The following is a 15,486-nucleotide window of genomic DNA, read 5'->3' as shown; positions in this document are numbered from 1 at the left end:
ACAATAACATTAAGGGAAGTTAGAGTCATTTCTCTCTGTTCAGAGGCTGTTGAGTTGGCTGAAACCTGACATATTACTTAGTTAAGATTCCAGAATATTCTTAGCTGACCCTGACTCTTTGGAGATATGTAAATCCTTTTTCTCTCTTTAAACTTATTTGTCAATTCTTAAATTATAGCTTAATTTATTACCTAACTTAGTTTACCTATAGAGTTTAATTAAATAAGCTTGAGTCTTGAGAGAATGCATGAGATTATGATTTTGCTTAACAAAATTTTTTCAACTTTTATGTCATTGAAAGAAGCATGGAATTATGAATCTGTCTTTTCTTCAACTTTTATGGCCTAAGAGGAAAGTATAAGATTGCAATATGTAAAAGAATTATTTCTCTGTCATCTGGACATAATTTTGTCTATAAAAGGTCTTGTTAGAATCTTAATCTTCATTCAAGTTTATTTTTTTTGTCTGGGATCTGAACCTATGTTTAAGCATAATAAGAAAACTGAGATTTTTCTTTCCTCTATAATTTCTGCATTGAGGTAGATTTATTTCAATATCAGTTACTTAACACATGAAGTTAAAGAAGAAATATTTGTCCCATAACACTATAGAAGTGTACTAGGTTCTTCTGGCATCCACATGTCAAGAAATGTCAATTGGGTTTAAGCAAGGTCCAGCTAGAATGGCTGGATTGGGAGGTGTGTGTGTGTGTGTGTGTGTGTGTGTGTGTGTGTGTGTGTGTGTGTGTGTGTGTGTAGGGGGGCGCGGATAGGAAGACCTGGATCAAGTGAGATTGAACTGAAATGGCTGCACTTTGGGGAGTTGGAGCCAGGGAAGGGTATGGCTGAGGTCCATGTCATCAAGAAGTGGAAGAAGATGGACTTCTATTGTTTCTCACCCACAAGCATTAAGAAGTAGATTCCCTGGAGACAGAGAGGAGGTGATTGGAGGCCCAACCTCAAGCGCTCCTTTGTTCCCAAGAAGTATAATCCTGGGAGATGCAGTTCCCTGAGAAAAATGTCGAGGTTTGGGGTAAGAAAAGGATAGGAAATGGGTAGAGATTTCCCTTGAGGAGAAGGTCCTAAGTGCTCATTGAGTTCAGGGAGTTGGGGACTAGTCAATGCACTAGCGGAGCATAGGAAGGTTTTTACAGAGGAAGCAAATCTTGAACCTGAGAGTGAAGGATTTGGAACTTATTGGTGGAGAGGAAGGAGGAAGGTAAAATATTTAATAAATGACAACTCCTATCATATAGAGTGTCCAAAAAATTTTGTTGCAATTTTAAATTCTTGTGGTTTAAAACTACAGTAAGACTTTTGTGAACACCGCATTATTGCTCAGTCTGGTTACTGATATTCTCCATACCAGTACCTTCCCCACTATCATAATAATAGTGCATTGGACTAAGGGTCAGGAAGACTTGTTTGAATCTGACAGAATGTTTCTGGGTCTCAGCTTCCCCATCTATTAAAAAAATGAGAGGATTGAACTAGCATAGTGTGCATGGTGGATGTTTAATAAATGTTGGATAACTTTCTTTAATGAAGATATTAGATTCAACCTTCAAGGTCTCTTCCAGATCTAAATATGTGATCTTATGAAATAGATGGCACAGTGGATGGAGTCAGGAAGACACTTCTTTCTGAGTTCAAATTCATCCTCAGAGACTGTTTGATTCTAAGTAAGTCACTTAATGCTGTTTGTCTCAATTTCCTCATCTTTAAAATTATCTGGAGAAGAAAATGACAAACCACTCCAGCATCTTTGCCAAGAAAACACCAAATAGAACTGGGAAGAATTAGACATGACTGAAAATAACTGAATAAGAGCAACAACAAGTATGTACCAGGCAATCTGTCAGGTAGTACAAAGAAAATCAAAAGCCCTTACCCTCAAGGACATTACATTCTAAGAGTGGCGTCATATCTCTAAAAAAGGGCCATATTCTGGAGAGTAATGAAAGGTTTATACCCAGTCTGTTGCCACAGGAAAGGCTCCTAGGGATTCTTCAGGGCTTTCTTTTTAGGGAGGACATGTTACAACACTTCTGTGTTCCTGAGACACTGTCTTCCCCCTTTGCTGCCCCACTATGTACTTTTGGCTCCTTGAGCACTGACTAATGTGGACCAAGTTGACATTTACCCATAGGATTTTCCCAGCTTTAATTCTAAGAAGAGATTGAACACCAACCTATCAATGAATAAACAGTGTTTAGTGAGAATGGACTTGTCAGCAGTTCTTCCAGCCTCAAGCTTTAATAGGGAGACCCCCACTTAGGGAAGCTAATCAAATAGAGGTCATTACCATTTTTGATAGACTATGTCCAGGAGCCATTTAAAAAAAAAACTTAAATCTATCAGATAAATTGACCAAATCCTTCCTGTGTTCAAAGTATATTATGAAGCTTTATGGAAGATACAAAAAGATAGGATGATGATCCTATTCTCAAAGAGCTTACAATCCTAGATGCCCACCCTTAAAAATATAATTATCCCAAAATGAAATTGCCAAGGATCAAGTGCCATGTGGACATTAACAGCAGCAGGAAACTCAGAAGGAAGGGAAATTTTATGAACAAAGATGCTGGGATGCCTATGGACCATATGGGCTTCTGGTGGGGAGGAGGGACCATTCTGACCACAGTAGAGAATGCAAGTAAGGGAACGGGTAGTGAACTATCCCTTTGGAGAGATAAAGGGTGTTCTTTAAAGTCAGACTTTGTCTTTTCCCTTTCTTTATAACTCCAGCATGGCAATGTATAAAGAGTGATTGGCACACAGCAGGTACTTAATAAATGCTTGATGACTGACTACCTATTGAGGACCTTGAGTGCTAGACAAAAGGCTTTGTGTTCAATCTTTTTTTTTTTTTTTTTTTTTGCAAGGCAGTGGGGTTAAGTGGCTTGCCCAAGGCCACATGGCTAAGTAATTATTAACTGTCTGAGGTCAGATTTGAACTCAGGTACTCCTGACTCCAAGGCCAGTGCTCTATCCACTGTGCCACCTAGCTGCCCCTATTTATGTTCAATATTGAAGGGGACAGGGCTCTGGGGAGGTAATATGGATTTGAGAACAAGGGAGTAACAGGCTCAGAAGTTTGTTCTAACAAAATATGATATTGGTTTTGCAGGATGAATGAAGGAGATGGAATAGGAAGGAAGTCAAAGGGCCAGGAGAGAAGCAACCACAGAAAGTGGAGGGGTGAGTGAGTTAGGATGACTAAAGTATAAATCCTGCCTCTTACACCTACTATCTGTGTGACCAAGGGCAAGTCACTTAACCATTCCCTCCCCTTAGTATTTTTATCTGTAAATGGGGATATGATATTTCTTGTCTGTAACTCATATGTTAGTATATACAAAGCACTTTGTAAATCTTATGCTGTTGCAAAACTGCCAGCTATTGCTTTGCTATTGATCTTTTAATTATTATTTTTATTATTCATTATTATTGTTATACAGATGTTAGGAGATGGTGGTGGAGATGGGGAGGAATTGGTGCTCATTTAAGAGAGTTTGAAGGAAGAAGCAACAGCCCTATACATCATATTCCAAAAGTCTTCCTGAGGTTTTAACCCTTGGGCTTTGCATCTGGTATCTTATTTGAACTTCACAACACCTCAATCAGGTAGGAACAACAAGTATTACTGTCCCTAGCCTACAGAAGAGGAAACTGAGGCTAAGAGAGGTTAACTTTGGCCCATAGCCTTCTCTTGGCATAAAAAAGGGGGGATAGGTTATAAATCAGGATAAGGGAACAGTCTGTTTCCCTTTCCTCTCACAGGGGGTAGAGAACTGGCCTTGGAGTCAGGAAGACAAGGGTTAAAATCCACCTCAGACATTTACTAGCTGTGTGACCCTAGGCAAGTCATTCAATCTATTTATGCCTTGGATTCCTCATCTTTCAAATGTGGGGGTTTTGATCAGATGGTCCTGGAAGCCCCTTCCAGTTCTAATATCATGATTCTGGGATCTCCAGAAATTGTGCTCAATTTTTTTTTAAGGATACTTTTATAGCCTTAAAAATTACTGAGAATGTTACAAAGAACTTTTAAGTGCATTCTATCTATCAATATTTATTTGTTAGAAATAAAAGCATCTTAGCATTAAAATGAAAAGTTGTTTTTTATTTTCTAGACCCATTGAGAAGATCTCAGGGATCCCCAAGGATCCCCCAGATCACACTTTGAGAACTGCTGGTTTTCAGTTCTCAGAATGATTTCTAACCCTCTTCAACTAAACTGAAAGCAGCTTGTATACTTGTAGCTGCTGAGGAGAAGATAGGGAAGGACGTGGGTTAGAGAGAGAAGGTATGTAAGGCAGGGAGACCTGAAAGCACCTGATAGCCATAAAGAAGGAGCTGGCCTAGATGTAAATACCCCTCACAGCTCTGCATTAGCACTGGCCTGGATGATGACCTGCTCCCCTGGAATTCTGTCTCCCCCAGGCAAGCAGTAGCCTCCCAAGGGAACCCACTAGTCTTTGACAAGAGATTGCTCCCTACTCTGTCTCCTCTGCCTCAGCCTTCCACTGGAGCGAGGACTTTACTTGAACCTCTGCTATTACAGGTTTGCTTAGATGGAACTTTTTTCCTTTTTTTCTTTTCTTTCTTTCATTTTTTTTTTTTTGCTTCATTTGACTTGAGTCAGCAAGATGTGGGCACTGTGAACTTAAATCCTGCTCCTTAAGTCCAGTGCTAGCTGGAGCTGGTGCCTCATTTTTTCCCCATCCTTGCAAATCTCAGAATCTCAGTTCTCTTCTCTGCCAGAGCCTACTTTGTAGATTTAAGAACGCTTGGGCATTTCTTGCTTCATTTGCTCCTCGAGGCAGCCCCATGAGACAGGCAGAGCAGGTATCATGACGCCATTTACATCCTCTTTGGACATGTTATTTCATCTATGTGGGAGACTCCTGGTGGGGAACTTCCCTCCACCAATTCAGATTAGATATTCATCTGTAACATAGATTCAGAGGATTGTACAGTGTGGTCATGCAGTTAGTATGGGTCAGAGATAGGGCTTGAAACCAGGACCTCCTAATTTTATGCACTACTCTTGATCCACTATGCAATTTAATAGATAGGGAAATTCTGGGTGGGTTGTTTACTTTGAGGGCATCAAAGGATTCTTTCACAGACCTGGGACTAGAACTGAGTTCCTGCATCCTAGATTTGCCCCTTTCCACTACACTCTAAAAGTGGAAAGTCACTTTTCCCCCTTCCTCACACCTGAATTCTCCTATCCATTCTCTGTCTCCAGGTAGGAGAGCACTTCGGTCTGCCATTCCAGACATATGAGTCTCTGTCATTTTAATAAATGCAATAAACCTTATTATTACAGACCCAAGTAATTCATAAACCTCTTTCAGGAAGCTTTTTCCCAGCTATTTCAGCCCCCACTCATCTCTCCCTTCTCGGAACTACTTCAGCACTTAGAGTCTGAACGACACTTTTCAGAGCTCAATCACACACAGCCCTTTTATTGTTCTCAGTCACTCCCCAAGGGCAGGGACTAGGGCTCCCCCTACTCCTTTCTCCTACATCTCCCACAGTACCTAGCCCACACAGACAAACCTTAAAGCTTTATGGAATTGTAAGCTACTATTTTCTCCTAGCCCCTGCTGCTCAGCTCAGAGCTTTGTACATAGTAGGTAGCTAATATCCCTTATAGAATTGGGAGATCAATTTCCTCAGCAAGTTCTTTCTATAAAGCTAGAGTTAATGTCTGGGATGCATCCCTTCTTCACCTCTAACATCATCTCCCTCCCCCCACCCTCAGCTGCCTTCAAAGCCCTGCTCAGGGGCTGCCTCCTAACAGAAAGCTTTTCCCTGCCCTTCTTGCCTCCCTAGTGATTAGTACTCTCTTCCTCTTTGAGATGACTTTGTACCAACTTCCCTGTGTACATATTGCATCACTTTGAGGTCAAGGACAATTTCACTCACTTTTGCATCCCCATCACCCATAAGGTGCTTTATACAGAACAGGTGACCTAGAAATGTTTGCTAAATTGAATTTCATTCAACCTGTATCCGAATTAGCCATCTATCAATCAAACTACAGTCCATCTCAGAAGCCATCAAATGAAGACAATACAAACTTAAGTCCCATAGAATCTTTCACTTTGCTCAAGACACAGTTCAGGTGTGTCCTTCTTTCTTCATGAATTCTTTTCTGCCCTGCCTCTCACTTCTATTGGCTCTTCCTCCCTAAATATATTGTATTTCACTACCTAGCATTTATTTTCTAATTGTTCTACTAATCCTTCCATATGGACCTATCTCCCTCAATAGAATGTAAGTTCTGTGAGGGCAAAGAATGCTTCATTTTTGTGTATCTGGATCCACAATTCCTGGTATAGCAAGTGCTTTGTAAATGCTAGCTGAGTGATTGAACTAGTCCAACACATACCTACCCAAACATCCCTTTCTATCATACATGACAAGTGGTTCCCTGGTCTTATTTTGAAGACCCCTAGTGAGGGTGAAACAAGCCTATAGGGAAGGCACCTTGGAGACTGATTCTCCTCAGAAACATGGCTTATGCACAGTATTCTATGGGGGGAGTAAGGCATAGACCTGACTTTGAATCCTGCCTTAGACACCAGTTATGTACTCTTGGGCAAATCTGTTAACCTTTTCTGGGCCTTAGTTTCCTCATCTGTAAAATGCTGTGGTTGGATTTGATCTCTTTTTCCAATGTTAAATCTATGCTCCTATGACTTTAATTTCAGAGGTTCAGAAGAATAGTATAGATGGGAGACATCAGAATTTCTGCCATCACGGAGAGGATCCTACGGTGTATATAAAACTTCCACACTATATGTGATGGGAATGAAGAGAGTGGTATGAGAACATAGCGTAAGTGCAAACAGAGAGACTGAGTGAGAATGGGAGGAACAATGCCATTGTGGGTCCTGGATCTTTCTTCCCTTTTTTGATCAAGCTGGGATGTTCCTAGTATCTTCATTGGCCCAGGATTTTGACATTCCTGTTTCCTTGGAGTTTTTCAGGTTTGGAGGAGGGAGAACAAAATGTGGTCAAATACTTTTTGGAGTTCCCCATCTCAATTGCACTGACTGAATTTAATCCCATACCTCTTGGGGATATGGTAGAATAAAAGGGAGATAAATTCTTGTCAAAGGGTATTAGTATTTTACTTCTCCAAGGCAGGGGGCAGGTAAGTGGCACAATGGATAGAGCACCAGCCCTGGAATCAGGAGGACCTGCGTTCAAATCTGGCCTGACACTTACTAGCTGTTTGATCTTGGGCAAGTCATCCATGTTTGTCCTTCTCTTCACACAGAATAAAAAACATGATTTTAGGCAAGTCATTTTATTTCTTGAGACCCATTTCCTCATCTGTAAAATAAGAATGATTTTTATTACCTGGCATTTAAAAACTCATTTAGATTTGCAAAGCATTTTACACACATTATCTTATTTGGTCTTCATATATAAGAGAAAGGTACTATTCTTGTCATTCTAAAGATGATACAATTTTGATGAATTATACTATGAGGAAGTTGGAGTAGATGATCTTTAAGGACTTCTTTGTAGTCACATGGGCTTTCATGGGACAGTGGAAAGAACACTGCCTCTGAAGTCACTAGAGTGGATTCAAATTGCACCACTGATAATGTGATCTTGGACAAGTCATTTCTTTCCCTCTTGGTCTTTTGTTTCTTCACCAAAGTAGTTACACTGGGTGACCATTGAGATCTCTTTCAGCACTAGGTCTGTAAATCTCTGACTCTTAAGAAAATAATGAACTTATATAATTTCCACCTACCCTTTTCTTATTTTAAATAAAGGAAAAAAGGGGAATTGGGCTTCCAGTCTAGTGGTACACAGCCCACTTTAATGGATGAGGAAATAGAATCAGAAGGGTTAGGCAACTTAACTTGCCCAGTGGGGAGGCTAGGTGGCATAGTGGATAGAGCACTGGCCCTGGAGTCAGGAGTACCTGAGTTCAAATCCGACCTCAGACACTTAATAATTACCTAGCTGTGTGGCCTTGGGCAAGCCACTTAACCCCATTTGCCTTGCAAAAAAACTAAAAAAAATGTATATCTCATTATGCAATTGGAATACATCAGCTCAATTCAGGGGTATACTGGTAAACTTGACTTGCCCAAAATCACCCAGCAAATTAATAGTAGAGTCAAGATTAGAATCCAGGTGCCAGTGGCTCTACTGACCTCCCTCCCCACGCTGTCTGTGATCAGAGTTATGTGAACAGATCAGGAGTCCAGGGAGGGGGGTGGAGTCATGTCTGTTTCTTTTACCCATTAGGAAAAACAACTGCTCCCCCCTTCTCCTTTGGCCCTAGCAGCCAGTGAAACATGGCTAATCACCTGAGAAGGCAGTGCCTACAGCCTCTTCTCTCTCTCTCTCTCCCTCTCTCTCCTCCAATGCCCCCTTCCTTCCCCTTCTCCCCTTTCCCTCCTTCCCTGTAACATTTACTCCAAACCTCTGGCCTCATTAAGCCCAGCACCGGGCAGGTCTGGGAAATGAGAGGGGGAGGAAACGAGGTGTCTGGGAGACTGCAGAAAGTGGGAGGATGGAGAGGACTGGGAGGAGCTGTGTAAAATGACTTTTAAAAATGGGGGAGGTGGGTTAACCAGGAGAGAGACCATCTCACTTCAGTTCAAGAGAGAGGGTCTGGAACAATCCCACTCCCTTCTTAAGCTGCCTCATTTAATTTCATGCCTATGAATAATCTATCCCCTAGTCTTATTTCTTCAGTGGAACGGATACACAATTAAGCTACTGCCTTATTTCTCCCACAAAAATAACACAGAGGTCATCTCACTTCCTTATCTCTCCAATGGAGTGGGTTCACCACTCTTTTACCTAATGGAGACAATACACATACCAAATCACATAATTGTTTTACTAATAGGAACGACCCACAAAACATGGCCCCTCCTCATTTCCCTGATGGAACAAAGTATACCATCCCACTGCCCTTACTTTCAATAAAAATTATGTATAAGCCATATAACTCTTTTTCATTGTTTTTCAGTGGAGAAATTTTTTGCTGGGCCATGAATCACACCCATGCTATATAGTTGAGCTGTAAAAGTTGTGTTCAAATGAAGGTGTAATTTCTGAGATGAAAACTTTCCAGGTCTTCAATGAAGTACCCTAGAGATCTATACTGGGACATGTCCTAATCTTGGATCATAGGATAATAGATTTTTTAAAAATAAATCAATGATTTCCATCTCTATCAAACTGCAGATGACACAAAGTTCGGAAGGACAGTTGCCTTGGAAGAAGGGAATCAGTCAGAAGTTCAATAAATCCTGAACATTGGAATGGATCAAAACAAATCAAATTTAAAAGAGGTAAATGTATAGTCTTATGTGGGTTTAAAAAGAGATTTCACAAGTTTAAGAAACAGTAGGCATGGTTAGATAACAACTTATCTGAAAAAAAATCAGAGACTTTTAGTGGACTTCAAGCCCAAGATATATAGTAATAGTGTGATGTGGCACCCTAAACGACTGTTGAGACTTTGGGCTACTTTAAGACAGACATAGTTAATTTCCATCAGTTTGGAAGGGACAGTCTCACTCTACTTTGCTTTGGTCAAACTGTTGTTGTTGGGTTATTAAAGACCTCTCTAACTCTTTGTGATCCTATTTGAGGTTTTCTTGGCAGCTACTGGAGTGGTTTGCTATTTCCTTCTCCAGATCATTTTAAAGATGAGAAAACTGAGCAGTAAGGGTTAATGGCTTGCCCAGCTAGCAAGTGTCTGAGACTAGATTTGAATTCATGAAGTTGAGTCTTCCTGATTCACAAACCTAGTATGCTATCCACTATGCATCTTGGACAGATTATATTGATAGTACTGGGTTCAGTTCTAGAAACCATGTTAGAAATAACATTGATTGGATGGGGACCATACAAAACAAAATGATAACTGAGATGGTGAATAACCTTGAGATCATCACTTCTGAGAGTCAATCGAATGACTTGAGACTGTGTGTACCCTAGAGAAGAGAATACTTAGAGAAGACAAGTTATTCATCTTTAAATATTTGAAAGGTTATCATGCAATAGGTAGTAGCCTTCTTCTGTTTGACCACAGAGAGAAGAATTAGGATTATCAAGTGGAAGGGGCAAAATGACCTAAGGGAAAACTTAACACTTGTGTTTGACTATAGACACTCTGGAGTTTGAAATATCTTGGAAAAGCCTGTAAATCTTGTAGTCAGGAAGACTAGGAATAAGAATACTCCCAGGATGGTGGTGAGACCATGAAAGCCCATTTCTAGTGGGAAATAGAGGCATTATCCAAAGAGTCATACAACTTGAGAGTTGAAGGGGATTTTGACAGAGATAAAGTCTATTGTAATGCTATCCTGCACATCCAACTTTTTTGATACAAATATTTCAAATTATTTTAGAGGGGGGAAAGTGTCTCTAGCATTTTTATGTTCTCATGGGACACCTATAAACATTGCACAGAATGGTTTGAAAAATACTGATTTAGGAGAACAAGGTACCATAAAAATAAAGAAACATTGTTGTGTTTAATCATAAATGGAGTTTATCTTTTACTATATATGAGTTTGTGTTGCCTTACATATAAATATATAATCAATTTTCTCTTTAAAAAGAAAACAGAGAATTCTAACATACATATATAAAAGTAGAATGGGTGCTCTCAGGATCTAATCATTTCTCTTTCATTGGAGGCTTTTACAAAAAAGCTGGATGGCCAGTTGTTTCTTTGGAACACTATGACAGAAATGTTATGACAATGTTATAGCTCTATAACAATGTTATAGAATCTAGTGCTAGGGGGATAATTCAGATTGTTCTAAAGTTGTTCAGATCCTCAGAGGAAGAAGGCAACAATCTGCATCATGAGGCTTAAACCTTGTGAGATGAAAGAATCCGCGTTTGAATTCTGCTCTCAGTTAACACATCTATAAAATGAGAGCTTGGGACTAATTAGTCTCGAAGGTCCCCTTCAGCCTAAATGCTTTGATCTTGTCTAGTTCCTTCCCCTCTACTAGATTGCCTACTCAACTGCTGACAATTTACCAGTCTTCAACTTTGAGGAGTCTCTCCTTGACGTCTGGGTATTGTGGGGGTCTGATGGGCTGGGCTGGGCTATGAATATATGCTAATGAGATGCAAACAACCATGGGCCCCCTACCCTCCACCCCAATCAGTTAAGGGGCTCATTTGTCTTTCAGGAATGACTTATCCTCAGCTCACTTTACCCTTTCCTTAGGACAAGGATCTCCCACTCAGCTACTTCTATTTTGCCCTCTCCTTGTTTCCTGCCAGTGACCTTCATGAAGTGACTCTTTCAGGCTTCTAGGAACAGTCAGGAGGGCCTAGAATCATCAGTCTCTAGAGCTTCTATTTTGTTTGACCCTCCTCTCCATACCCCAACCCCCAAATTGACACTTCCTCCTTTTCTTTCTTACTTTCTACCCTACATATTCTCTCTCTCTCTCCTTCATTACAATAGAAATAGATGTTTGGTTAGATTTCCAGCTTGACTGTTTTCCTTCTACCTGTATCATCTTCTCTTCTCTTACCTGAAAGCTCATGGGCCACCTCTCCTAGGAAGTCCCACTAGATTGATCTGTCTGTTTTTCATCCTGCCCTACCATTCAACTCCTATTCAAAGCCCTCAGGGTCCATTTGCTGCTTCAATCTAATTCTCTGGGTTCTTCATTGGTCGGCCTCATTCTAGCCAATTAAACTGGGAGTCCCCTGAGTACAGGAAACATCTCTCTTCTCCCTAGCATCCAGGTCATATGTAAAAGATACAGTTCTGTTTTACCTATGGGCCCCTTGTCAATAGTTGTGGTTGATTTCAGCCACTAGTAGAATAGGAACACATGCAAAGGACCTAATAGAGATTTGCTGAATCAGTGAGAAATAAGGTTTGTGTGTGTGTGTGTGTGGGGGGGGGGCTAATCAAGGAAGATTTCTTGGAGTAGCTAGCTTTCTAAGAAAGATTTTTGAAAAGGTAAGGAACAGAGAGGAGAGGGATATTCTTAGATGGGGAAGTAGTTTATGTTGACATGGAGAAACACACATATCTAATGTAATCTCTTAAAGTAGCCTCTCAAACACAAAGTACTCTCATATCATTCCTGTCTGAGATGTCTAGCTTCATAGAGAGGAAAGGAAGAAAGGAATGAAACAAAATTTTTAAGTGCCTCACACTAAACACTTTGTAAATAAACTATTTTATACCTTGTTACTATTATTAACTCCATTTTATAGTTGTGACAACCTGGGCAAAGAGGTGAATATGAATGATCTATCAGTGAAATAATCAGTTCATTGATAATGGAAAATTAATTATACTGGGAGTATAGCAATTCCTCCTGAACAAAGATTAGATTAGAGCCTTCCTGCTCTAAAGTAAGAAAATATCTTTAGACTGGAGATCAGAAATCCTGGGTTTTCGCTCTGTTGCTGACTTGATATGTGAACTTGACAAATTGACTTGGGTCTTAACTTCCATGTTTATAAAATAAGAAAGTTGGGTGATGGCCTCTAAGGTCCATTTAATGATTCTAATATCTTGTGATTCTGAAATTATGCTCCAATACATAGAGTAGACTTCAGGAAGAGAGGATCAAGAAAGTCTGAGAAATAATCCCTGGATGAAGAAGTCTTCATTTTTCTTAGATGTCCATACAATTATAGGTTTATTTTTACATGATGGCCTGGAAGTAATTATCTAATCAAGTTATGAAGAATAGGAGGGGGGAAACTAGAAGAATTAGAAGAAGAAAGAAAATGAAGAAAAACAAGAAGGATGAACAAGAAACAAGAAGGGCAAAAGAGTAACTAAAATTTTCACCAAGGTATTCCAATATATCCAATTAACTTAATTAAGTCAAAAGGTATATGCTCATGGGGGGGAGGACTCCTCAGGAAAATTCATGAAAGAAATCCCTGGGTCCTCCCAAAAGTTCCCAAATGCCTCCATCTTGGAGAGGAAGCAAACACTCCAGGGAGTGAAGAGTTTTTTGCCCTTTCATCAACCCACCTTAAAGTCAACTGCCAAAAGAAAAAATGAATTTTTCCTCCTCCAGCAGTTTAGGATTATGGATTTAGATATGGAATAGACCTTTGAGGTCACTTAGTCCAATCTCTATACTTTAGGTGTAGAAATTTGGTCCCAAGGAAGTTAAGTGACTTGCCCAGAGTTATACAGGTATTAATCAGAAGAGCTGGGATAGTTGACATTTCTAGAGGATTTTGAATTTCACAAAGTCCTTTATACATCTTTCATTTGCTTCTTACAAAATGATTCTATAATCCATAAGAGATATGGGTTGTACAGATATTATTATTCCCTTTTATAGATGGAGAAACTGAGACTCAAAGAAGTTGACATCTTGGTCACATTACTTAAATGTCAGAGAGGTGATTTAAATGCAGGTATTTCTTGACCAATTCTATTCCTACTCTACCTTTATATACCCTCTTTGAAAAACAAGTCAGATCAGAATTTTGGGCCTTCAGGTTGAACAGTCTTGGGGGGGAAAGGAACAAATATAATAAAATATGAGAAATATACTTCTCATAGCTTTAAAATATAGTGTATGTTTATTTTTAAATGTTTTAATAATTTAATTAAAATATTTATTTAAAGATTTTTTTTAAACATCATAGGACTACTTTACTCCTTTGTTTCTTCTAACAGTCCCATGAAGTAGGGCAAATATAAGAATTCACACTTTAAAGATGAGGAAACAGGCTCAAAGAGGAGAAGTGACTTGTCTGATTACACAGGTTAGTATGTAGAAGGACCAGGACTCCAACACAGATTTTGGGGCTGGAGGTGTTTGGATACTTCTCCAGAGAGGAAATCCTGGGTTTGGGGCTCAAACTTGTCTTTCGAAGATATTGGTTTCAGAAAAGCCAGTTAGAAAGGTCCCTATACTGCTCTATAGATCGCTTTGTCAGAGCCAGGATAAAATTGCTGGAAGAGCTATAGGACCAGGGAATAGTACTATTGCCCACAGGTCTTATTCTGTTTTTCATATATCTCTCATTCTAAGACAGCACATGACTTTGCAGACAGTTTGCTTAAATCTCAGCAAGAAAACCTAGTACATAAAATCATTTTAGACTTGGAAGGGACCTTAGAGGGCATTTAATTGCCATGGTCAGCTTGGTTCCCATCCCAGATCCTTGCCCCTGGGTTCCATGCCTGTACCAGAGGACGATGACATCCTGAACTATGAAGAGAGACACTGTCCTTGAATGAAGACCCCAATGGTCCCCAAAGCAAATATTCCATCTGCAGAAAACTGAGAGCATTGTCTGTGTTTCTCTAGTGGGTCAGCTAGGAGGGAACAAGTCCTTTTTATGACTTGACCTCTTTCCTTCAGCACTGAAGCTGATCTCAAGCCCCACGGTGCAAAACCATACGTGAAATGAAACTCATAGAGAAGAGAGCAACCAGGGGCTGACCTGAACGTGTTGTCTTGTTTCCTTAAGAGTCTCATTAGCACACATGGAAAACAATTTATCGGGCCATGTCGCATCACCGCGTGCGGTTTGCTGCACATTAAATTCATTATTTTAACAGGTCAATGCCTCTGACAGATATTCATTTGCGGTAGATGAGCACCGTTGCTCCTTTAATCCCTGCGGATTGCTTGGCTATCCCGAAAAGCAATACTAGGAACTCAGCTCCTTTAATCCGCCGTCAATCCAGACTCTGCTTACAAGTAATAAAATACTTATTGCAATGGACTTATACTTCCTTACAGGCACTGTTCGATCTGAGAAGAATGTAGAATTAAATCCAGAGGGAGAGGGAAGTTTCCTAAACCAAGTGGGAGGCCCTGAGATCACTCAGGTGCTCTGCCAACCCTTGTCCCTGACTCTAATAGGACGATCATAGGATGATGATGATGATGATGATGATGATGATGATGATGATGATGATGACAAAATAATAATAATATGGCTGGCACTGATAGTATTTTAAGGTTTATAAGGTAATTTATGAATATTATTTCATTTTATCCTCATAATACCCTCTTGGGTTGTTATCTCCATTTTACAGAGGTGGCAAACTTAGATTTAGTTACTTGCCAAGAATCACATAGCTTGTGTCAGAGGTACAATCAGCTCAGTTCACTATTCCATCTAGTTGAATGTTCTCTGAAAGGTCATTAGAGTATTTCCTGAGAGTATACTCCAACCTTGAACTTTTTGCTGAGATCACCAAGGGAAGTTTCCAAACTTTGTTGACTAATTCTGATTTCAGTTTGGACCTCTTGTTGGTGATAGGAGAATCCTACAACCACTTCCTATGGAAGAGACTTGGCTGACCTATGATTGACCCTCAAAATCTCCCATCCTAGAGGCCAAGTCCTAGTGTCCAGAATTTAGAAGAACATGGCTGTCTCCACATTGTATCTCCACCCTCTTAGTGATATCTTAGATTGGAACATCATTCTTTTTTGACTCTGTCTGGGATACA

At 39.9% G+C, this 15,486-nt stretch overlaps 1 protein-coding gene and 1 long non-coding RNA gene across 43 annotated transcripts in view; one reads left to right on the top strand and one right to left on the bottom strand.

Moving 5' to 3' along the window:
- CELF4 (CUGBP Elav-like family member 4) overlaps positions 1-15,486 on the bottom strand; it is a 555,840-nt gene that overhangs the window by 305,916 nt on the left and 234,438 nt on the right. The gene's annotated exons all lie outside the window — the stretch shown is intronic.
- Positions 3,469-9,341, top strand: LOC141497410 (uncharacterized). Its single transcript, XR_012471325.1, has 3 exons — positions 3,469-3,626; positions 6,728-6,854; positions 9,240-9,341. It is a non-coding gene; the product is annotated as an uncharacterized LOC141497410 (long non-coding RNA).

The sequence above is a fragment of the Macrotis lagotis genome, chromosome X (assembly GCF_037893015.1).
Source record: "Macrotis lagotis isolate mMagLag1 chromosome X, bilby.v1.9.chrom.fasta, whole genome shotgun sequence".
Classification (NCBI taxonomy): domain Eukaryota; kingdom Metazoa; phylum Chordata; class Mammalia; order Peramelemorphia; family Peramelidae; genus Macrotis; species Macrotis lagotis.
The sequence above is the reverse complement of the archived record's forward strand: the minus strand, read 5'-3'. Positions and strand labels throughout refer to the sequence as shown.